This window comes from Hesperophylax consimilis, chromosome 1 (assembly GCF_061612785.1).
Source record: "Hesperophylax consimilis isolate HC1 chromosome 1, BYU_Hcon_1.0, whole genome shotgun sequence".
NCBI lineage: Eukaryota > Metazoa > Arthropoda > Insecta > Trichoptera > Limnephilidae > Hesperophylax > Hesperophylax consimilis.
Genome location: NC_142836.1, coordinates 22,271,561 through 22,299,330, shown reverse-complemented (window position 1 = coordinate 22,299,330; position 27,770 = coordinate 22,271,561).

Genomic DNA, 27,770 nt, shown 5'->3' with positions numbered 1-27,770 from the left:
GAATAGGTTCTTCATCTTGGTAGGTTATTATATTGTGATTGCTAGCTAGGCTGTATGTAAGCTTTTACAAAATAATGATAGGGCATTGGAAACAAGTATTCAAGTCAGTCCCAATAATACATCCCTTCGATAATGCCTTGTTTTTAATTGCAATAGTTTTCACTACAAGTAAATGACCGAGTAAATTGTTAAATTTCAAATTAATAAATAGTCACCATGGGCGCTTTCGAAATTCCCGCAACGACGCAAAAAAAAAACGTTCTTTTTCACAATAATGTTGCAGCTCTTTCTTACACACTAAATGATAGTGAAACAAACAATGCATGTCTGCTTCCCACCAAAGGAGAAGTGCAATCATTATCACACGTCTCCTTGTGATATTTCACGTGCCATTGCCGTCGCCGTGCCATTACCGTGCCGTACCAATACTGTGCTGTGCAGTTACCGTCTCTGCGCCGTTACCGTCGCCGTGCCGTTGCCGTTACCATCTCCGTGCCGTTACCGTCGCCGTACCGTTGCCGTTGTGGTAATTTTAAAAGCGCCCAATAGAAAAATAAGAATTCTTAGTTAAAGATTGGTGTTCTGCCTTTTAACATAATTTCACATTATCTACTTTTTCAATTATTTTTTGTCAAGTCCTTGTAAACACACAAGAGTGTAATGAGATATGTAATCCTTGTATATTTGCATATACAATTATTATTGTCATTATCACGTAGGTATGTATTTAAAAAATTAATATAAAAATGACAAAAAAAAAGTATTATTGTAATGTTGCTTGAAAAAGTGATAATTATTTTAGATAAAATAACGTTGACCATGACATAGCTTTATTTGAATTGTTTTCTGTTAAGTGAATTCATATTCATATATATATTTTTTTGTTTTTTGTTTTGGCCTTTTTTTGTTCATATTTCTAAAAGTAATTTGCTTTTATTTGTTTTTCTCTTTATATTTATATAAAACATATTTGTGAAAGTTTATTCATCTGCTGCTAATCTGTGAGAAATAGTTAGCATGCAGGTGAATTCTGTAAAATATTTTTGAGTGTTTGTTTGTCCGCTGATAATCTGCGAAAAATAGTTAGGATGCCGGCGAATACTCTAAAATATTTGTGAAACAACACAAATTAATCGTATACATCAAACATTTACTTGCGCACGCCAGTATTGAACCCGTAAACTTTGGATTCGTAGTGGAGAGCCTTAGAACAAGGAGGCCGTCTAACACTCATGCTTGTATTCTTCATTCTCGCATGTTAATACATCGATCGAAAGCAAATAATTATGAAAATGATCACGTTGCTAAGTGAACCTGAGAAATGTTAAATGACCTTGTGGACTGGTGGAAAATTAAAGGTAACTATGGAAACAAGTACAGCAAATCATTGTGCCTGCTTTCTGGTGTGTACATTTATGGTTATAACTAAACAGAAGCTTATGGTTAATCGTAACGATCACATTTCACAAATAACAAATTGGTGAAGGAAAAAGAGGTACCTGTCTCACATTAACAATGTATTTCATAGTCCTTTTCTTTTAAGTGTCCATTAAAAAGATTCATAAACCGAATTTATGAAAAATATGCTTGGAATCATTAAATACCTAAGTAAAAATATGTTTGGTATCATTAAATAACAAAGTGAAAAATGTTTGGAATCATTAAACAACAAAGTAAAAATATGTTTGGAATCATTAAATAACAAAGTAAAAAATATTTAGAATCATTAAATAACAAAGTGAAAAATGTTTGAAATCATTAAATAACAAAGTAACAATATGTTTATTATCATTAATAAACAAAGTAAAGACTTGCTTAAAATTTTCGGAGTCAGCCTCTGCCTTAAAAAAACTTGATATCAAGAAAAATCATTTTTTAATTTCGAAATCGAAGAACGAATTCAAAAACTTCAAAAAGCGCATTTTTCATTTTCTACTGTATTTTTTTCATATTAAACTACAGGACATTTTGTACACAAATTGATGTGTACAAAATGTTCTGTTATAGCTAAAATATATTTTTTTACTCAATAGCGATCTTGGAATTTGTACGCTCTAGTATACATTGTTTTATTTCCTACCTATATGTATTATAGTAGCTAGGTATATAAAAAAATTCGGGGTTAAATATTTATTCCACCATTCTTTAGAGAAAAATTTAATTTCATATGGAAACTGAGGCATTAAAACGCATTGCTATTGCAAACAATTGGCAAAGGCTTTTCTACAAAAAAATTCTAGGTTAATGTGACTATATTCAGCTCAAAACTTTATTCCCACCATGAAGCATTGAGATTTGAAATATCAATACACCTATAAAAATAAAAGTAGGGCGCTAAACTTGTTTGTGATTGTTTGTTTTCAATTGTAGGTTTCGAATGAAAATGTTGAAATCTGCGTGTTAGTGAAGTGACATAATAAATAATAATTTAAGGGATTATGAAATCGCATTAATAATACGATTAATCAAAAACCACGTTTATCAAATGACACGTAAATATTTTTTGTATATGTAGTGATCTATCACCCTCGGTAAGTTGTGTGAGTGAACTGTATATCTCTCAATTACACATCACACGGGTACACACTACACAGTACACGTGTCTTTTTGCGAACCATAGGCATTCCTTTTATTGATTTGTAATTTACGCATTTGCATTTTTTTACACCGGTTGAAATTAACAAATCATTTTTGTCAATAATAATACATACCTACGAATCATCGGACTACCAATTAAAATTATTTATATTTGAATACATTATTATTTTTTTTTAATATACTCGTAGTATCTGAAAACCGGTTACAAAAAAATCACAACAATTCGATAATTACACGTTGTGCGTAGGTCCTACCAAAGTTAAATTAAAAAAAATATCTTTAGATTATTTCGAGTACCTGCGCCAGGATTTAACAAAAAAGGTTTTTTTATTACTTCTGTCACTAAGGCGAAGCTAAATCACTATTTTGATTAATCTTTATAACGAATTGGTGTACATCATGAATACTAAAAAATATGCTTTAGATAAATTGAAGGTGTTCCTATCGTTTCGCTTGAGTAGAATACAAATAAAAAATAAAAATTACTTAATATAAATGGAAGAAACTGAAAAAAAAAAAGTTTCAATAGAAATGTATGAACGCGTAAAGGAAACAACTTTTAAAAAATACAGTATTATACCTAAGATTATCTGTGACAGTTTCACTTGATTAACTTTTTTCTTTCTTATAAAATTATTTACAAAATAAATAAAAACCAGTTTTGTGCCTGAAATCGAACGTTTCTAGACTCAGTTTGTAAAGCGATTTTAATGCCTATTACCTACAATATAAGCATAAGGTATAACAAGAATATACACATTTCTGGCTTGTGGTTTCCTCTTAAGTTGAATGAAAAGCACGTATATCTTTTAATAGATTGTTGTTTAGTCGAATAATTCGCATTAACTTATTCGCTGCTGTTGAGAAGGCCATCGATGAACGATAATTCCACTTAACGATTTAAGAAAGAGCATATAGTAGCTTCCTAGTTCACGACCAGAGACTTTGGACCCACTCAGGTGTCCGCAGGTAGGTACGTGTCGTGCCACTCGACAGATACCTGCCTGGCCACTCCAGTCTACAGACAAACACTTCTGCAGACTCTAATAGACATCTACCTACTCCAAATATTCAAATCCGAAGTCCATTTTTTAAAAAAAATCATTTTTTCTTTTGGGCTCACGTGACTGTTTACGCGTCGCCGAACATATTTTTCTGTGTACTAAAATGCAAGAGAATGGTCAATAAATAATATTTGACTCAATTATTTTAATATTAACCTGTTTACAGGTATTCATAATTTAATTAATTAGTGTTGGTATAAGACAAAACATTGATTGTGTGTACTGTTGTTTTTACCGTCTCAATGCATATATCTGGTTATTATTTGATGATTGAAAGATTGGTCAAAAAATTTTTAATTCAAATATTGTTTCAACCAATTATTACGTAGATTCGCAAAAACTGCACGACAAGTAAACGAGGTTTCCTTATATTTTGTGTCAATAGACTTTTTTAAATATAGACTGCATACAGAGCGTACAATGTACAATATTCATATTATTGCACACAGAACATTAAATAAAGACTGCATAAAGTTCGTGAAATGTAGAATATTCATATTACTGTACACAAAACATTAAATAAAGACTGCATACAGTGCGAACAATGTAGAATATTGATATTATTGCACACAGAACATTAAATAAGGACTGCATAAAGTTCGTGAAATGTAGAATATTCATATTACTGCACAAAAAACATTAAATAAAGACTGCATACAGTGCGAACAATGTAGAATATTGATATTATTGCACACAGAACATTAAATAAAGACTGCATAAAGTTCGTGAAATGTAGAATATTCATATTACTGCACACAAAACATTAAATAAAGACTGCATACAGTGCGTACAATGTAGAATATTGATATTATTGCACACAGAACATTAAATAAAGACTGCATAAAGTTCGTGAAATGTAGAATACCTATTCATATTACTGCACACAAAACATTAAATAAAGACTGCATACAGTGCGTACAATGAAGAATATTAATATTATTGCACACAGAACATTTTCCTGGTTGTTGAAAGCAGAACGGCATTGAAGGAGAATGGATGTTTGTGGTATCCACCCCGAATGCCAACTATGTAATATTTTTAAAAATAAAATCATAAATTAACCATCAACCTTCAAGATTTCTGGGTGCCTCTAGGAAACGTATCCACTTTTACCTTCTTTCTTTAATTAAATATTTATTTACGCGAGTTCCGATAATTCACAGCAAATATTCACCAAATGCAAATTACAAAACTTCCAACATTGCGTCGTTTGGGTAATATTCAACTTTGTTTTTAACACCTTATAAAGCATTTGTTCCGTGTTGAATATCTTTCTGTGCATAAATTGTCAGACGTGTATTCGTAGTTGTCTTAACATTAACCGTACATTAATTTATACTATTAAAAAAGCATGTCAATCTGGTGGAGTACCCTTTTAGTTGTCTCTGTATTTGACTTGGATGTCGCAAGATCAGAAAAATTTAGGTATTTTAAAATGATATTAATAATTTATTTCATTTCATTCTTATGTATTGCTGAAAACCTACATAAATAAACCCAAATATCTTTTTGTAATTTGTTTGTCAAGAGTGGTTTGTCAAACATTATTTCGCAGATAATAGATATATATCTTTTTGATTTCGACAACGTCAACTTTCTATAGAAACGTAGGTACATCATCATCATCATCACTTACTGCATCAACCTTGAAAATCCCAGGCACCTCTAATTCTAAATATTTCCTAAGTAAATTTCTGCTGCTATTACAATATTAAATATATTATTATTATATACCTATGTAAGTAAAGAATTAAGAAATAATACATGACCATTACAAGTTCTGCAGACTTATCACTAAGAAGTCGCTTAGGATTGGCTATTTTTTCTCATTGCAACATGTCCTGCCCAACGGAGCCGTTCCAATTTTTACAAATCTTGTTATTGACGGCCCTTCGAAATCGAAAATCTTGTTTATAATTATTATACCTTGTCCGTTTGGTACCATTGGCTTTGTACTCACGGGACGCATTACGCACTTCAGCCGCTCTCAACTATCAAATAAATAATTTAGCACTCAAAAGGGCAACTTAAAGTGTATGAAATCAACATTGAGACTTAAACAGTGATTTTGAGCTCTCCAAACAAAGTATCAGCCCTGTTGATGGCATTACTGTTTCCTATAATGATTTTATTATTAACATTCGCATTTTTAAACTCGAGCAGGATTATTAATATTCCCTGCGCAAACAAATAATTACTTGCGTGTTTATAAAAATGTAAAACGAATACGATATCGGCCGCATATCACCTCGTATATTCTCTCAACCCTTTGCCGCAAACGCGTGCAACCACTTTTGAAAAAACCAAGTGTTCGCCTTTTCGCCACTCGCCGAAGAAATGGCCTAACATCAGGGCCGTATTTACGCGCAGGCTATTAAGACTGCAGCCTATGGCCCCAACCACTTGTGGTTGACCTCTTGAGGTCCACACCAGAAATTGTTTAAAGTTAAGTTGTTAAGATATTGTAAGTAGCTTCATCAGTATAGTATGCGCAAACCAATTAACCACTCAGCTATTTCAAGCTATTTTTTAAAGTTATATGCGATGAATACAATGTCTCACCAATGCATCTCAAGGCATTTTGGATCAAGAATCCAGTAAAAAAACACACTTCTTATAAATAATAAAATAGAAAATATAATAATAATGTATTTTGGAATATTAGTCTTTGGAAACATCCATCTTTATGTATCTAGATATAATTAATTAATGTACTTGTTAATAATTTTGATTGATTTCTTAACACATCAAGCTATGTAAGTCGTGTTGAATTCATTAAATACGGTTAAAGTAATATTTTCTAGAATTTAATAAAAACTTTTTTTTTACGTTTAGTTAGGAAATTGCTCTGAAATGCTGTTTTATAAGGTAAGATTTCCATAATACGGACATGTACTTGTTTTAGTAGTCGAAAAACACGTAAAAAACTACAAAAAAATAATATAAAGAAAAAAAAATCGGTGGAGGACCCCCCCCGTTTTACTGGGGGTTATGGATTACGCCCAGACCCTGGTAGAGTCCTCACCACAGTTTCTGCCCTAGGGTCTACAGAGCCTAAATACGACCCTGGCATTAGTGTATTCAAAAGCAGATGTACACATTTGCGGCAAAGGGTCAAATGAATGCATGAGGTGACTTGTGGCCGAAAGTGTATTCGTTTTGCCTTTTTACAAATGCGCAAGCAATTGCTTACAAGGGTATAATTGCTATTATTAACGCATCTCGAATTTCAATACGCAAATGATAATATTAACTGGCTAGGTGGGAAGGCTCGAATATTATAGTCACAATTGATTTCATACACTTTATGTTGCCCTGTTGACTGCTTAGTAGAATTAATAATTTGCAAGTTGGGAGCGGTTCATGAAGACCTAGCCATATTTAGTGTGGCTCCAAATATTCTTCAAAAGGAATGATAAAAAGTAAACACAACCCACAACCTTTTTCACGAAAAGATGATAAAATGCTCACCACTGACGGTTTGAAGGTGATTAAGTACAAGCCCAACGATCTTTACAAAATTAAATACGGCGCACCTAAACATACGGAATACTTGTGTCACAATGCGGTTCTGATAGATTAATAGATTACGAAAGAAATGTTGGGTTTGAGTAAACGTTGTCCAGGTGTCCAGGTGTGCAGAGTTTCTACAGGCAAGAAGTCTGCAGGTTGTTGGCTGTTGTAGTCACCAGTGTGTTCACTGTGCGAGCTTGTATACATTAGTTTGTACTGTGTGTAGGTGCAGCTCCCAGCCCCACCCCTCTTTCCGCCTACTTCGCTGTGGATGTCAATATGGATACCTCCAGAATGGTGCCACAGCAAGATTTGCATCACATGGACCAGTTTTCCGATGGTACAATCAACGGCGACCAGTCCATGAGTAAAGCTTCTAAATTTCATATTTCATATCATTAACTTTTTATGTTGCTGACAGAGCAGGGGCCTTAACCTGCGACAAGTGAGTGTTAACTGCTTATGTTTCATAATGTATAATTTTTGAGTTTTTAAAATTTATATTAGTTTTATTAATCTATTGATAAAATTATATTCAACGCACTGTGATTCCGTTTTAGCGTGTCTTTCCCACTGTCTTCAAAATTGAATTTATACCATCGTTTTCCGTGTTATTTTCTATACCAAACATCCATTTTCATTCCTTTAATTATGTCAAAACAACTAAGTAGATACCCACTCACTACTGTTATAGTGCTTTTAAAAAAAATAACACGCTAAATTCTGTTAAATTCCATGAACGACCTGTTCTAATTTCTAAATTATTTTAATTATTTTGGGTAAGCTACCATTTTGAATGTATTTATTTTAAGGCAACGTAAATCTAAAAACCGATAAAAAACTTTTACAATATGTTCGTTTGTGTCATCTCAGTTTTTTCTCTTCGCATAACTCGTATTAATAACTAGGTCTTCGCCAACTTTGATCGATTGACGTTTCAAGAAATGAATAACACTTATCAAATAATATAAGAAGCACAAATTTAAATTCTTAAGGTTTCGTACAATTTTTTAATGAAAGATTTTAGTCCCAAGAACTGGGGGACTAAAATTAAAGTAACTGAAATAGGGTCATCTCAATATGGTGATGATTTTAAGCCTCCTTTTGATTAGCATTATGTTTAGAGTCGGTGTAAAAAGATTAAACTTTACACTTGAAATCACCTTTTTTTTTTAAGTTGTTTTTTTTTCAATATTCAGTATTGTCATATTTAGTGCGAACAGGTGTGAATAAAATAATTTTTCAATTAAAGTACGACAAACGTATAAATCTACAAATAAAAAATTAAAGCGAAAAAGACGCAAATGAATGAAAAGTGTCGTTCTGAATATAGTTATGATTATGATTTGTAAAACAATTTGCGTTCCAAAAAGGATATTAAATTTTCCTGTTAATCACATAAGTTTACATATTTGCTCATTAAATTCCAATCACTGCAAAGTAAATGTCTTTGTTGTAAATGTCATTGAAAGCGTAGATTTTATTTATTTTTTTCTTGCGATAGAGTTGATTAATTTAGTTTTGTTGATTTAAGCAGGAAAACAATAAACTGCCTTCAAGTAAAAAAGTTTAAATACCATAAGATGACTTTCTGATATATAGCCTTTCAATTTTCGAATATTTGTGAAGTTCGACGATGTTTTACGGTTTAGAGGTGATCTACACGTATAAGTACAGCGCAATATTATGATTGATTCAAGTAACAAGTCTACAAAAAATCTAAAATACAACTCTGTTACTCTAATACTGTAGGTCTTATATCGACGATTTTATTAAACACGAGGTTATAATATTGAATTTCCAATGGGTTGTTATTTTTTAAATTAAAAACTTCTTATGTTACAAACTGCGCCTGATCTCCTAGTGAGACTTCCAGGACTTCCTAGTGATACATGCACAGTACATCTACCAACATTTAAACAGATGAGTTTTTTTCAGAGGTCAGGTCATTACGTTTATTGCTAGTTTAGTTTAAAAAAACGAAACGTTTTTGAAAACGACAGTATTTAATTTGTAAGTTAGTACTAAATTCCAATTTCCGTAACGGCAGATTTCCAACAAAAAAGTAATATAATAACATTTACAAACCTGTATTTTTAAAGATAAATTTATCCAAAATATTTCAACTGGAGGGCATTTGTGAGGGAAGAGAAAAAAAAAGTAGAGAAAATAACCCTGAAGACAGTGCCGTGATGATGGTGATTTTAGGGAAGAGGAAAGGCTGCGCCACTTTTTTCATAAAAACTTAAACTTAAATTTGGATTTGAGGCCAAAACAGACTGAATATTTTTTTACAAATCAAAGGTGTAGCAAATGTTTTAATTATAAAATATTAGCCATGAAGAATTCGATTTTTAAGATTTAGGAAGGCAGGTATATCCTACCATAGGTCACCCCAAGTGGTTCGCTACGTTTGGTGACTTAGCAGGGGTGCCCGAGTCCATGGGATAAGGTTTGTCTACATAGGTCTTGGCGGCAGATGCGTTTGCCCAGCTATTGCGTGTCGGGTCGGATCGGGAGAGACTGGTTGAGGGAGACCTTTGACCTCTCCAGCCGGACTTCATGCGTCCGTCACTCCTAGACACATTGACCTATTCTAGATTTCTACCTACCCCTCATACCTTTTGCCTTCTCATAACATTTTCTCCTTCTTTTCCCTAAAAAGACCCCCCACACAGCATCCCGGTTTGACCGGTCGGTGGCTGACTTGACATCGCGTTTAAGACCCACCCAGGCGTAGTGTGTTCAATTACTCGGCTGGCTTGTGTTTGTGTTGTGAGTCCTCCCACACAACACAAGCAACATGTAACCCGAGAATGTTTGTCTTTCTTAAAAAAAAAAACAATTCAATTATTTTGTAAGATATCTGAACTAGAGTCAATTTATACAGACGACGTCAGTGATTATTTTAAACCGTCTTATTTATTTTTAGAGATAAGAAAAACCTATTGAGATAACCTTTTGCAAAACTGAGTTATTACTCCCGCCGGTTTTTCTTCCGCAATATTTGTACATTTTACAATCAACGCCTCCGCAGCAACTAAAGTGTACCCCTCTCTAACCACAAGTGGATTTTAATGATTTTATTAATTCATATCACGTCTATTACTATAACTTATCTGTAATTGTAATGGCCTAAAACACATTTAAATTGAAAAATATCTTATAATGTAGAGAGTAGGAGACGAGCTGCAAAATTAAATATTTTTTAATTTAAACTGTTTGGCTATAATTGTTTCCCAATATAATGAATGGTACCCGACCTTCAAATACTAAATGAAAATAAGTTTATTTATAACTATGGCAGAAAAAAATTTCCATGAATCATAATTGAATAATTTTTTGTTTGTGTATTGTTTACTTTTTCTGGAAACCACGTCAAAACATTAATGTTACAGGTGAAACCAGTATGCTCAAAAAAACAAGCAGAAAAATATGTTGTGTCATATTGTCGAAGAATATTAAAAAATTCTAATGAAGTACCTACGCATTGACAACATCTTTATTTCAAGGATATTTAAGGTTAATTGAATTGACTGTCTCAATTGAGTTTCGTAGTAAATAAAATAAGATATTTTAATTTTGAACTAAGTTGATTACATGCTTAAAAACATTATTTATATTATATTCTTCCCAATGAGTTAAAAATAAACTCATCAAAAGTATATGATTTGATTTAATTCATTCCGGAATGTGGGGAGGTTAGTGCAATCCCACACACCCCATAGTGTACAAGTGTAAACAAACATACGTATACAAAGTATATGCAAAAACTACCCTAACACATATACATAATTACTACGAAAAAAGTTCAAATACACGATGTACTCGAAGCAACAACAAAAACTTACTACAAAGACCGATAACACATACTACGTTTGGTCAACGAAACTTTAAATACTTTGCGACAAGACTCTACAACATTCTTCCAGACAGCATAAAACAATGGTGATTCACAAAAAAATTTCAAAGATAATGTAAAAATTTGGATCAAAAATAAGAATAGGGCCTTCACCGGTGCATTCACCCAAATTCGCAGTTATTGAAGTCACCACATTATTGAGCGAATACATCTTAATACAAGTATAGGTATGTTCAAAGGTATTAGGAACTAACACGAAAAATTCTGCCTCAACACAGGCTAGCCTAGTGAGGCGGTATTTGAGAAACCTCAACTGTACTTTTATTTTCTTTTTACCTTTACAATATTATGTTTGTATTTTTCTTTTAATTTTATAACCTTAAATATAAAAGTTACAAATAAATGTACACCACAATATATATGTATAGTTGTAATGTGTAAACTTTCCTAAATAAAGATATTATTATTATATATTCCAGAATGTGGTGAGGTTAGAGCAATCCTACACCCCATAGTGTACAGATGTAAATAAACATACGTGTACGAGTAAAAATGACGAACATACGTATTCAGAATATCGGTCAGTGACTGAATTGGCATCGCGACACAAGCAATATTTTTCGCTTACTGTGGTGGCAGTAGGACATTTTCAAATAATGTAAGTTATTTGTAACCAGGAATGTTTGTCTTTCTTTTCAAAAAAGGGAGAAAAATGTATAAAAATAATGATGATAAACAAAAATAATAATGATATGTCAAAAATATTAATTATTTATTTACATTGTTGTAATTGAATAGATTGTGCAGGTAGTCTAAAATAAAAGCGGGATCCCGATCGAATAAATTTAAATCCAAACATTTGTACATTTAATATAATAATTAGAAGTTGTCATGCATTTGAATATTTTAATGGAATCTATCATCATTTTGGATTTTCACAGTGTGAACCTATTGGCACAAAAGTACGGGATTTTTGGAGATTAATTATTATTGTAAGTAGGTCTTTAAAATTTATACAAATTATTAGAAAGTTTTACAAATTGCAGAGATTCACAATAATAATAATAAAATTTATTCATTTACCGGCAATTAAGCAAGTTGTTTGAGGTCATGTGACCGATGTTTTTTTCCTACCGATGGGAATGTTAGCAAGTCCGCATCCCGTATCTACTTCTTCACAGACACACTACCTAAATTCCACGATCCTCACTCAGTATTGGCAGATTACTTTGCAATGTAATTATTAATTAAACTGTAGATACCTGAAATGATTGTTTACCAATAGGTAAGTTGGTACTGACATCGTTGTGTCATGAAATAATCCGTGGTTTATATCAGTGGAATACTGCTAGAAGTGCATATGTTCAATTTGTGAATCGCTAACACGGAGAAAAATGAGTATTTCTATTTTATTAAGAATCTCTTCAAATTATTGATAATCCGGTTGAAAAGGGGTATACAGGCCTTAACGAATGAATTTATAGGTTTCCTGATAAATTTTAGTAAGTTACAAATATATTATCACGATGTCGGAACACGTGCTCATGAAAATCCGAATATTTTCGCAGTTCGCCATTATATATTATCAAGGCAAGTCCATTTGCAAATGCGCGATAAAATTTTCGGATTTTCATCAAAACGTGTTCCGAAATCGTAATAATATATTCATAATTTACTAAAAGTTTATCAGGAAAACCTGTTAATTATAATTAATTTTGGGTTTTCTCCATTAGATATGTCAAAATGTCATCAACCCATTGCATATGATTGGTTTTGGTTTTAAAAGCATTCAAATGAATGACGTTTTAAAGTACTTTCTGGTACCTTAATGAAATTACCAAAAAATGACATGGGCACTTCTAGCATTAACCCACAGATATTATGTACCTGCATAGGTCGCGCAATTACTTAGAGTTTACACTATCAACACACACTTAGGATTGTGTAATGGTGCATATATACCTATTCACTTCCGACCTGTTACTGAGAAACAGCATTTTTTTGTTTATGGTTTTTAGCTAAAAAGGGACCAAAAATGTAAACGATCATTTTGTTAATACCGGCTATTTTTTCAGCTAGAAAGGGACTACGAAAATGTAAACAATTATCGCATTTGAATATTCAAAAAGATTTATTTATTTTCAAGTCGATTAACAAGCTTGAAACATGCTGTATATAAGCTATGCATCTGTGTGATCACTGTGTTCGATTCTAGTCTTGTAGAGATTCATAAACCTATAATAAATGTTATTCGCACAATTAGAGTCAAACAACCCAAACATAAGATTGCGTGTATTGGTGCATATATTTATACTTCTGACGGTGATGTCCTGGTTAAACGTCACTGAGAAACAGTCGTTTGGCTGTATTACGCCTGCTTTGAATAATACAAGATTACATATGAAAAAAATCGTTCGTATAATATGTACCCGGAAAGTTTTCCAGTGCGTTCTCTTTATAATGTTTTCAATTTCACGGAATTTTCTTTTACGAACAAGTTTATTGTGTGCATAAACTATAAAGGCGATGCAACTCGTCGTGTAAAATTTGAAATCGGGATCCTAACGATAACACTTCTTGTGTAGATTATGATTAGGTCTAAATTTTCTCATAACACCAGCCGCCGTTTTGATTTATACAAGAAAAAAACATACAAGTTTACGCACAATATTTAAATGTTTTCTAAGGAAATTAATTTACCACATTAAACAATAAAACTGTAACCGAAAATAGGTTTATAAGTAGGAGATTTTGAACTTATTTACTTAAAGCATCTGAAATATATTTCTAAGACATCAAATTTTGAAAGCAAAAACTCTTTGTTTTGGATTACTACGTAGTGCTTCGCCGTATAAACTTCCATACATCTTGCAGTGGCATGGAATATGAAACCAGATTATGTTCTATGTCTTTTCATGGTATACTACTTTAGGACAAGTGAACCAGCGAACGAGATTTCACTCTTTAATTGAAAGTGATTTAACTCGATAGTTGGCAATCATTGCAATTACCTGATTCCTTACTACAAGCCAAAAGAGTGTAGACTTTGCTATGTAATAATATAGGTAATAGGTTCCTACTTTGAACTGAAGTGTGAACGTGAAAGTCAAAATGTGTTTTTGGCCCCTCGTTCCTTCGCTACTGATTAAACTGTTTGAGAGTCTCTATGTCTCTAGTGCTTAAACTGTTTGAGAGTCGATCTAAATTTTGTGTTCTTGCTGATTAACTGATTATAATTCAGTGGCCATTGCACAGATAAACCGATAGAATTGTGTTTGGTGTGTCTGAAGTAAGGTCAATTTTCTCTGTGATCAAACTTTATCAAATATCCAATAGGCTATTACATATTTTTACCAACAACTGTGAAACTTCTCTGAGAAATGATTTCGATGTATTTTAAATGTGCTACTATTTTTGAAGCTATCTTGAAAACAAATACCATTTTAGAAACTAAAAAAATAATATTTTATATGTTTGCATTTGCAGTAAAAATTTGAATAGCAAACATGTTAACAAAAAAATTTATCGAAACATTTTTACCGAAAACTTCGAAAGAACAAAGATTACACAATTTTTAAAGAATTCTAATTCATCAGGACAGTATAATACTGATGATGAAGCTACGGTTGTAGCGAAACCCGGTCGACATTAAGTATTTACCTATAAGTGATGTTTACAAAGTTATTGTTTAATTTTAAATTATAATGTCACATCACAAAGTAACCGCTTCATATGAAGAAATAATTATTTCTCTTTCCAACGACGAACAAATCACACATCTCCGCATTATACAGGGTGTATCGGCACGTACCCGACAAACTTTAACCAGCTATTCCTTAGCATATTTGGAGTAAAAAATCTTATATGCACTTTGCTGTCCGGTAACGTTTTTTTTAATAAAAAATTTATTATTCATATTTTCACCACATGTCACCACTGTTTTATCCTTTGTCGAAATTTGAAAACCCATCTGGCCCATTTTATTCGAATTCCGTTGAATAATGCACGTGTGTACCTATATTGGCGCACTTCTACAATCACAACGAAATGGCACGGCACCATTCGTCTCATTTTTAACTATTATTATTTAGTGTGTGCGAAAGAGCGAAGACGATCTTTGACATACTTGCTTATAACAGCTGTTGAACACGAAACGCAATGCCAATGACAGTGATGTAGTGTGGAAATTTTATTTTTTTTTTGTTTTTAATTGAAAAAAAATGCTACCGGACAGCAAAGTGCCCATAACATTTTTTACTCCAAATGTGCTAAGGAATAGCTGGTTAAAGTTTGTCGGGTTAGTGCCGATACACCCTGTATAAAAAAAAATATTTAAAAAATTACTATTTTATAAAGTATGAACGCCCCGGTCAGATCTGTCCTCCAGAGGCTCTAATGGAATATGATGTTTGTGGCTAGTAATGTCCTTCCCAGGCTTGAAGGGTTAAAAACAGATGATCAATATCATTTGATTTTCAGTAGCCAAAGGGGTTGACAGGTAAACTTGATGGCCAGTTTTCTTTCAAGTCAGTATGTATCACAGTTACATAGATTTTCTGTTCTTTGTTAGTGGTCAGAGTAATGTGATTATTATTATTATTATTATTATTGCGTGTAATTATTTGTTAGTAGGAATGACGGACCCGATTAACCTGTTATAATATTGACACAAGCAGCTGTATACACAATAAGTCTCAATTTCCTTACATATATATTTTTTAAATCACAGCATGTATCAGTAACAATCCGGTATCAGCCATCTATCGTTTATTGACACCAAGGTTCTACATAATTTTTAATTTTTTCATCCCAAGCTGTGAATTCGCGATTAAAATCGTTGGATTTTCGGGCACATTGTATCAAGCATTTTATCCTTGCTATCAAGACAGATATAATCAAATTATTTGCCCCATAATTTCAGAATATTATTATTGTATCAAGTCTGTTCAAAATTCAGATAAAAGTATTGCTTTAATCATTATTTACCAGGAAATCATTTTTTGTGGCTTTGCATGTTTTCATTTCTAATAAGGTCGTTTCTCGTCGGAAAGGTTAAGAGATTCATTATTTTCTCTTTAAAAAAAAAAAGAATGACAAAAATTCCTGGGTTACAAATAACCTGAAAATATTTTAAAAACTCCCACTGCTATCATTATAAGCGGAGGATGTTGCTTGTGCCGTGTAATTTTTGGGAAACAGATCCATTTTTAAACTCAGTCACTAACCGGTGTTGGTTCATTAAATGTATTTAGCGAATATAAAGTACAAATTGATAGAAAAATGGATTCACGCTAGGCTAAAAGATCCGCATTGTCGATTTTTTTATGCAATTTTAGTTTAGATCTCCGATTGAATAGACTTTGCAACATGAATAACAAGATTTTAGCTTGGATCTTTGATTGAATAGACTTTGCAACATGAATAACAAGATTTTAGCTTGGATCTTTGATTGAATAGACTTTTCAACATGAATAACAAGATTTTAGCTTGGATCTTTGATTGAATAGACTTTGCAACATGAATAACAAGATTTTAGCTTGGATCTTTGATTGAATAGACTTCGCAACGCTAATAACAAGATGTTGGTTGCTACCATTATTATCCAATGGAGGGGTGTTAACCCACATCAATGGATGATATTGGGTTTTATTATTTTAAACAAATATATATTTTAATCAGCACTTCTATCAGTAAACTTAATTAATAAATTTTTGATAATTAAATGAAAAAACCGGCTTACCAGATAATATGTTTATACATTTTTTATAAGAAAAGTACGTACATTATCTACCAAAAGTGTTTTCCCAAAAATAGCTGCTAATATTCAGAGAAATAATTTTTTGACACGTTAAAACGGCCACCATCTTGAACCGGAACCGAAACGTAACAAACAAGACAGGTGAAATGCCAAATGCTCAAGTTTAAACAGGACTAAGCTTAGTCAAAAAAAAAATCGCGCGAAAGTAATTTCAAAGGTTTTTATCCACAATTTTTACTATTCTCAATAATCTTCGCAAAAAAAAGATAATTAAAAACGCGTAAGTAAAAAGTATTTTTAGTAAAAACGATATGCCTAAATGCGTATTCATAATAGTATAAACTTGAAATAAAAATATCGGTTGTGGGAAAAAGATAAAATATTAAATAATAACCTATTACAGAGGCAGATATATCAACAAAAGTTTACGACATGATTTGATCATAATTTTATAATAAAAATATTATAACATGATTATGAATATGTATGTATAAAACCTGCTTCGATATTTATATTAATAATGGAGAGGATGTCAGCATTATTTTGTTTTAAAAATTGGTTGATTTTCTATTAATAAGTTAGTCGTAGGTTAATAAGGACGATGTTAAGTATGGAGATATTATTCAAAGTAAGGAATCTAAAAGTGTCAAAAACTTGTCTTGTTGACAAAATGACAACTTTGTTTTTATGTTTTTATATTGACAAGAAATTTTGTTTCTACAGAATTAAATAAGTATACATTTTAAACATCACTAAACATACTTATTTCGGTTGTGGGTCTGTCTGTCATTACAACTATAGTTCAATGAACGCATTCTGATCTTTCCTTAACACCCTCAATAAGAACATATAAAAAATATATATATTATTAAATTAAATACCGGAAAGTCCAATAAATTTCGCTAATAAACATTTAGTTAATGATAATTATGTGTTAATCTCAAAAGACCTACCAGTTAAGTATTGTACTGTATATTATCTCCATATATAGTTAGTAATAACAAAAATCATTGTAAAAATGTATTATATATTTGTACAGCGCCCTTGAGTCAGTGATTTTGCACAAAAACGGCGCTATAAATTTCATCCAAATATTTACCCTTTCCGATTTTATGTCCGGGTTAAATTTTCCCCGTAGGAAAAACTAAACCCTTCCACACACTTATCCACAAATGATCATCTAGTCAATCAACATTATGCAAGTGCATTATATAAGCAAAATAAATACAAAACAATACAAGAACAACACGTCAACTCACCAGAGATCAAATGGGAAAATAATTCACCGACTACAGATATTTTCAAATCAGAGGGTTCGGCTCGGTAGAACTCCTAACAGGGCCTATAAATCCTACTGATCCCTCAACATAAATATTTAAAAAATCTTTCGTTATCCTACATGTATTTAAAATGACTGATTTTTGTATTTTTGTATATAATTTTTTTGATAGATCTAATACGCCTACATTTTTGATGAGAGAGCTAGGTATAATGCCAGATATAATAATTATTATTTATCCATTTCTCAATCTTATCCATTTTGCTTACATTAGGCTTATACATATACATACGTCTCACTTTACCACAGATAGGTAGGTACCACAGACATAGGAATTAATAGACGAGAAGATAATGGCGAGGGGTAAAATCAACTGTTGAAGAACGAAGGGAGTGAAGCTGACTGTGATTCGTCAATAAATCAATCTGACAGTAAATAGGCATCTCGCATTATAATATCACCATTTACTTCTTAAAAGTAAAATCTGCTTTTGAATGAATAGACATTTTTACATGGGAGCGCAAATTACTCGCCACGTTATGAACAAATTTGCGAAGTCCAAATTCGGCAAAAAAATTCGGTTCTATTTTGAGAGTCGAATATTTCGTTTAAGTATTTAGTTAAGACACTTTTATAAATATTCATAATTTACTTCCCAGCAACCAACCAGCTTTGTGTTTCGCGTCCAGACGTTTCTCGATGTGATAGTAACAACTGATTCATATTATACGATGTGAATATGCTTAAAATAAAGTAAAATAATGCTTATATATGGAATGTAATACGACAATTGGGTTTATTCTCTTTTTCACGTCTATTTTTACAAGTTTTCATAGTACAAGTCAACATTTTGCCGTGTTATTTCGTAAAATGAACCGATGATGCCTCGACCATAGTTCGCACAAGAATGATGACGTCACGTTTTCAAATTTCACTTGAGGCCATACGCGAGCACAGCCGGCTCCAATGGAACCGGTATGGGGAGTGGGGATAATACGTTTTTAATCACTTAGGGCAGGTCTACTAATATTCATATGTCTATGGTAGGTACTTATTTCTTCTCTTTCTCTTAAGACCTCGGCCTCTTTTACCATTCACTTCCGCGTTATAGGCATATTCTTCTTACACCCTTTTCTTTATTCATCACGTACATCTAATTTTACCACACGTAATTATTTGATTCACTTGATCGTGCCGTGTCTTTCTCGGGCATACCCAACTTTTTCTACCGCACACTTCCACTTCATAAGTCAATATCTTTCGCAGTTAAATAGGCGCTGCAATCAAAGTCTGCCATATAACATGAGAAAGATTATGTATAATTATTAGATTATAAGACACTCTCCTTTATATATTAAAGATAATTATCATAACACATACAGTTCTAATTTTGAAAATGTCCCACTCATACGCTTTATAGTATTTTATATATATGATTAAATGTTTATTTCATTATTTATAATCAGGAAGTTCCATAAAAACATGTAATATTTTCTAATTAAAAAATGCTAAAATGATTTTCTCGTGAGAGGAAAAACGCTTTTTAAAAGTGTGAAATAACTCTAAAAACATCTCCATATTTGAAAATTTGACAATTTCCATAGGTGAAACTAGAGAATCCTCTTTTTTATTTTTTTTATGGCGCATAATATTACCTGTATAGTATATTTTTATTTCTCAGGTGTTCCATTAACAAATTCCCGTTTCTTATTTATCTATTGAGATAAAAAATAACCTTGAATCGTAGCTAAAATCTTGTCTAATAAATGATGTTAATAATATACAAAGATAAATAATAGATATACATTTTACTTTGTTGCGTAGCCGTAACTGTTTATTGTTATTTCTTTGTGCATGGATATTCAAAGATGCCGGACCGCCAAACAACTCAGTCTTAGTACGCACTTCTTGCCTCATTCACATTCATACACCATCTTCTATTATTCAGACTCTTGACATGGCCTGACTCAAGTATCTGATTCACTTGAATTATCAAAAATATGTATAAATGTTCAACAAGTTCTTATAATAAATAAATAAATAAATAAATAAAATACTTGATTTATGCCATGTCTTCCTCGGGCATTCACATTTGGGTAATTTAATCTCCTAACACTCCTTTTTACGTTCATTCGCACTATATGCCCAAACTATCTGAATGTCCCTTTCTGAATCTTGCGCATTACGCATACATCAGCCTTGAATTCTTTGCCACACATTCACTATCTCCATTGTTTCTATTATCCACGATTTCACCGCTTTGCGCCATGTTTTTATGTGTTTACTGTAATTTGAGTATTTTCTTGGAAAAAAGATCTTTAGTGGACAAAAAATTCCAAAAGGTCGAGAGGTAACTCTGCGTTAGAATATAAAACCTACTTAATTTTTTTCCATTCTGATCATTGCTGTAAATTTTGTAATTTGTCTCATCAGAAATCCATACGTGGTACGTTTTGCCTATTCCGTCACACTGAAGGCTAAAACCGAATTAATGCATAATAATACTGAATAAGCTCACTACATTGTGGGTGCCTCTTGCATACATGTCGTGTAAGGTCGAATGGCTTGGTCATGCACCTAAGGTCAATGGTTAAATCCCAGTAGAGGCCCCTTTGCATGTTATATATGTTAAGAGTAGGTACCTAATTTTAGATTGGCAGGATATTTAAAATTTGATTTTAATTTCGAGATGGCGTTTACATATTTATGATAATAATAATATATTATTAACATCATTCCAGAATATATGCAGGGGTAGTGGATTACAATATATTCCATATTTTGAATTAACAAAAAAAAATCACACCAATAATAAGAAAAATAAATTATAAAAAATAACAATATAACGTATAGCAAATATATAAAAAACAAATAACAAGAAATGCGGAAAAGTAGAGAAACATGGTAGCCAAAGTAGCGAACCACTGGGGGTGACCTATGCCAGAGGTGTTGGTAATCCATTAAATGTTTCCTGGGGCGGTGGTATCCAAGCCCGCCTCTCAAATTACTCTTTTAATCAAGTAACAGGTATACCTATAACAGGTGCTGAGGTGCTCGTTACAACCGTCGACATTTCGCTCGTGGGGTAGTGGTATACTAATTTGATTTGGAGTAGAAGGTTGCGGGTTTGATTCTTGAACAAATACTATTCGTACTAACATGGATTTTATCTGGGCGGATGCAGTCCCAATAGAGTAACCCCTTTGAACGTGGATACAACACAAGAATCTGAACTGTCCTTAGCCGGTTGGATAATAGTATCCCTATATGGGATATTTTGAGAGGCCAAATTGAGTGGGGAGGAGAAAAGACAGAGGTAGATTGGGAAGAACCTGGCTATTCAGATCTGGCTACCAAACATTCCTAATACCATTTCAAGTAACGTTTCGATGCAGAATAGTGGTCTTTCACTTATAATGAGAATACTATTTTTTACTCACTCACTAAGATTATACCGTGAATTGAAAAAATTCGCAACGTATTTATTATACGAGCAATAGGCTGAATAATAGGTAATAATTGGTTATTTTCCAACCAGTTTTGACGATAAAATTTTATGATTACTTAGCATCTTAATCGAGAGAAATACTCGTTTGGGTCGAGAATCATCTGCCGATTTAGCAAAAAGTATCGGACTTTAACCCTAACCCATGAGGACCGGCCACACAGGATTATGATAGAGGAGAATAAAAATTATTGATATTCTATTGTTTTTTTTCCAGCGGATAAATCATTTTGAGGTGGTTTAGTTTTGAGATGAGTGATTAGTAGATTATTGTTTTCGACATCAAAATATTTTTATCGTAGTTTGTTGATTGTATTCTAGACAATTATTCAATTCTCCATTTCTACAATCATCGATTAATGTGTAACTAAAAATAAAGTCAATTCATAATAACAGCTTGGTAGCTGACTAAAGCCGCTGCACACGCGGACACGTGCTTTATAAGGTCTATTTGCTGCTATTTTGTAATCAGGTAATTTACCTGATTTAAAAAAGGGGATTGCAGAATGCAGGCACTTAACGAATGAATTATAGGTTTCCAAATAAACTTTTATGAGTATGTGAACACGTGATCCGATTTATTAGGAAGTTGCTAAAAGTTTAAAAAGCCGTTATTTACCGTATTACCAATATTTTTTTATTAAATGCTCAAAAATTACATACATTAGTAGATAGACGTAAAATAAACGATTTATCCTTTTTATTAAAAAATAGTAAACCTTAATTTCGACGGTTTCGAACTCCTGCAACTCACTAATCTACACACAAAAGTAATAACAACACGACGACACATACGATTATACTCGTATTGCAGCCAAACGCAAACTATATTGCCCATTCCCCTATACCTATACAGCAGCTTCTGTTGTATTTTTGTAAATCTATATGATCACTGCATTTTTATTTTTGTTTGTTGTTTTTACCTATTGTAATTTTATAATTATTTTTTCTTTATATGTTTCAAAATTATCTTTTATCATAATGTTGTACTACCTACATGTAAAAGCCCTCTGGGCTTTAAATAATTGGAAAAAAATTGAAGACATTCTTAATAAATTAGAAATAACGTATATACTTATAATATTTTCTCCGTGTTGAATGTACTTACTAGTCAATACGTGAAATGTGTTAATATGGAGTTATCCGAATTAAATTCATTAACTCTGAATGGAGACCAATTTGACTAGAATGTGTTAAAACTAACCATCGTAGCATGAACACATCTGAACTGCATTCAGGTATCATAATTACTGCACATGCAATTGATCGAGAAGGCTTTAAAGAGCTTATGATTAATCGTTGATTTGTCTGCTGATGAAGTTCTCAACGAAGAAGAAATACTCGAAACTGTTTTAGAGGAGCACACCAGCCCCAAGAAAAATAGTGACGATGAAGACGAAGGTCCAATACTAGCGTTTCTATCCTTGAAGGCCTGCAATTGGCTAATAAACTTGTAAATCCTTGAAGGCCTGCAGCTGGCTAATAAACTTGTAAATCCTTGGAGGCCTGCAGCTGGCTAATAAACTTGTAAATACTTGAAGGCTTGGAGTTGGCTAAAAAACTTGTTAATCACTTTATAACAAATGATCACAAAGTAGAACAAGCTCCACAATTTCAACATGATTTGTCCGCTTGTATGGATTGTTATCAAGAGGCCAAATTTTTTTTTGTTTAAATCCAGTGAACGGAAAATTTGAAAATAAATATTCCACAGGCTCCAGGTTTCGTCTATTATATTTTTGTTTTATAATCTTTATTGCGATTTATATACAGAAAATTTTGAAAATAAAATAAAGATAAAGTAAAAAAAATATTAACGTATGGTCTAAAACATGTGTTAAGTTTATTAGTATTTCATGAACACCTAACTAGTAGAACCAATGCTGAGACGTGCCCCTATTTCTTGTACGGTTATATATTGTTATATAGTATACAATAATATTATTTATTACCTTGGAGATTAAAGAATATTCCAAATACATAAAAAGCAAAAATAACAAACGCACAAAAGCAGTGTACAACAATATGTATGCATAAAACAATGTATTTATAAAACAAGATACAATAATTCGACTACCATAGTACAGACATGCGTCTAGTGTGGTAGTCGAAAAGCATGTAAAAAATTGTAAACAAATATATTTTACGAATAATGGAAAGAGAAAAAATTTTTTTTTTTTTGAGTGATGAAGTCAAGCAAAAAGAAGATATTCAAGAAAATTTTCAAGAACAAGTCGTGGGGGCAATCACTAAATACTTCCACCACAGTGAATTTTATATAATGTATAGTCATCACATTTCCATAAGAGGTTGGAATGAGATAATAGCCTTAAAATTAACTGAATTGTTAAGTGATGAGAAAAATATAGGCATTTGTTAAAAAACATAACAAAAAAATTCAATCCCTACCAAAACCGGTCATCAAGCGTCGACACATTAATATAAAAACAAACAATTATTATTTATTATATACCTACATCATTTGTAGTAAAAAATGTTGCTAAATTTTGATCTCCGGTGACTTTTTGTTGTTGTTTTTTAAAATTGTTTAAAACAACAAGTAAAAATTCTTTCATTCCGCCCGAACCAACTGTTGCTGATTTAAAAAATGTTTCACTTCATTTTTATGTCTCCGGAGACCAAAATGTCATCTACATTTTTTACTCTATTAACCCAAAGAATCACTGATTCAATAATATCTATAAGTCGGGTACGTATCTTGTCTTACACCTGTATACTGTTCGGAAAATGTGTACATACCTGGCCTCCGATGTCGAGGGGTATGGCTCTTGACTAGCAATCTGATGGTCGCGGGTTCAAATCTATAGTTTATTTGATGAATTTGTGTTATTCACAATTTATATATAGTATTCTTTCGACATGTTCCAGAGTGGAAGATACTCTCAGTATCGCCCTGTAACACTACTCTCAGAGTAAGACCACTATTCAGAATTGAGACATTGCTTGAAACACTGCTTTTAGCCGTGATTGGTGACCAGATCTGAATAGACAGGAACTCCCCGCGTTCCTCTTCACCATCTCCTTTCCTTCCCCACTACCTTTAGATTTACAACATACGCTAATTGAGTATGCTATGGTCTCACTGTATCCAGACTGTTGTTCAAATTTGACGATTTTTTTAAATTACAGTAATAAACTGATAAACATATTATAAGTCTTTAAAAGTGATCATGGAATCGATCAATCTAGACTATTCATATCGATGGTCTTCTAAGCCAAAGCATTATGTTTTTGAAATTCTAGATATCCACGTGTTTTTCATACACTTTTCATAAGTTATTCTAAGAAGTAATTGAGTTATGTTTATCCTATATAATATGTTATTACTTATTACATTTCTAAATTGAAATAAAAGTGTAGATATACGAGTAGAAGCACGTTCCGAAAGAGTTATACACCTACAATGAATACCAACTTTATGAATTCTACTCATACAGTTATTTGAAAATTTTCAGACCATTACGTCATACCAGAAAAAAAATGTTGGCTTGTATCGAAATCTTGAATTTTCAAATGTTCGACCTCTGTAATAAGGGAGCCCATTAGTTTAGCAGTTTGGTGGTAAGTTCCTTATTTACTTGTAGTACAAAATGAATATCTCTGAATAAATAAGGATGTTTACTGTCTGTACAGTCCACATTGACATATGTACAGTTGACCCACGGTAAACTGACAAACGTTTTGCAAGGCGATGTCGGATGATCGAATTTGTACTGCTACCGACCTCTTGTAACCCGGAACTTTTTTGAAAAGGAAAGGAGTCCCTTGCGATACGACAAATTACATACTTTTAAAATGGTAAGGTCAAATCTATATGTCCTACATAATGAACGATATGGGACTGAGTCAATTAAACAACACAATAATAGCATAGGGTTTATTATACAATTAACATCATTAACGCTAAAGTACTTGCAAAAAAATAACATAAATATTCTTTTGTTTTATAATAAACAAATTCATAAATTTTGGAATATCCTACTCCGTATTCACTTGCCAAGCTACTAAAAGATTCATTACGATTTAGGCGGTTCAGAATCTAATATTTTTCTTTAACTGTTAGTATTTTGTGCTTCCACTTTTGGTTTGCGAAGCCATTGCGACACGTTGTACGATGCGATAGCAATATAATATGAACGCACGCCATCACATTCACAAACTGAGACAATACGCGTCGAGCAAAAGTCACGGTGCCCCGAACAAGTTACTTGTAACTTGTAACATGTTTAAGCATGCATTGAAGTAGATTTGCCGTAATTAATGAGCTTTGTATATACTGCTATAACCATGTCGGATTATACAGGGGCCTGATTATCGCGGGTCAACTGTATTTCCAGTAGTTTCGGTAACTTCAGTCACGATGGCGCGAACAAGGTACAACATGTTTAAGCGAACAAATTACAACATTCTTTTATTAGTTAATAGTTTCTTGGAATAACAATTCTGAGAATGCCCTCATCAGCTTTTCCTAATGTACCTATCTACAGCTAATGACTAATGTCAAAACAATGTCCGCATTTAGCTACGAAATATGGTTTTGTACGATCACATTTTGAAAAATGAATCGAGCAAAATACTTGGTACAGAAGTTGCGTGTTTACGATGAATGCGGTAAAACGATACATAGAGAAATATATTTTTGAGAGTTTTGTATGAAATTAATTTTGGACTGAAGAAATAAACGGTTTTTCTGGATTGAGATCGATTGAGATTTCACTGTATTCGAAGTTATAAATATATTCTCCTACTTATCGTTTTTGAAGGGACCTATTGAAAAAAACGACGAATGCTGGAAAACAATGGAAGAGGAAATAAACAAAAAATGTTACATTCGTACATAAGTTGTGGCACCAGGGTGAGCTGCACTGTTATCTACAAATAATAATAATAATCAACTGACCCGAACAAACGAATAAATACAGTTAACTTAAACAAACGCATTCTTGATTTAGTAATATTCCATTTGAACTATATATTACTGCCCTGCTATACAGGGGGTTCTTACTGAAGACTCACATCTCAAATCTTAACATATCGAGATAATACTTCAAAGAGGCCCTGGCTTGAAACATTTACCACGCCATGTCTTGTTATTTCTCAGCTGAGTATAATAAAATTAATAAATTTCTAGAACAATTTAAATGGTCAAATATTTATAGTAAAATATGCATGGATGAAGTTACCAATAAATTCTATTAAATTATTTATGAAGCTATCGATGGTTACGTCCCATCGCGAACCGTTAATCTAGCTTCAAAACATCCCATTTTGTATAACTCTTGATTGATAAAAATCATCAAACTAAAATTTCCCATAAGTTTAAAAAATATTCACAACATTCTGATTATCACACATTCTCATTATTAGAACGCGCCAAAAGAAACTCGAAAAAGATCGTTACAAAACTATGTAAAGCTGAGTTAAACATAATGTAAAAAATAAAAATTATGTATAATGTAAAATATGTCTGGAATTACGCGAATTTGAAACAAACCTCCTATGATGTACTTAATAACATGTTCCACAGAAACTCAAGTGATGGGCAACAAATTTGCAATCTTTGTAACGATTATTTTCAATCTGTTTTGTCCTCTCTCAAACTACAAACGTTTTCAATAGTGTAGACATAATCAATTATAATAAAATGAGTTGAATACATCTGAATTCGATTAATATAAATACTTAATACCCTTAGTATTAAAATATCGACACATCTAAATTTTATACTTAATTGTGCTGAACAACTTCTTATCCCTGTCACATTACTGTTTACACTTTCTATCAAAGAAGGCGTATTTCTTACTATTTGGAAAAACGCCTTTATTTAAACCTGTTAAGGGGGATAAACACGATATTGAAAATTAAAGGCCTATATCAAAACTATGCGTCCTAAGTAAAGTAAAAATACAATTATCAACCTCCAACAACACTGTTTATTTTCAAGGCAGGTCTGTTGAATCAAACATGGATCAGTTGACCGTTTTTTTCTTACGTCTATGGACAAAAAGAAACAGGTTGACTCTGTCTAAACTGATGTTTCTAAGGCTTTCAACAAGGTGAATCATGTATTTCATGTTTTAATTAAAGAAACTCTAAAAATTGGTATATGTGGAAATGTCCTCAGATGGTTCTAATCTTTCGTTAAAAATAGAAGTCAAGATGTTTCCCTA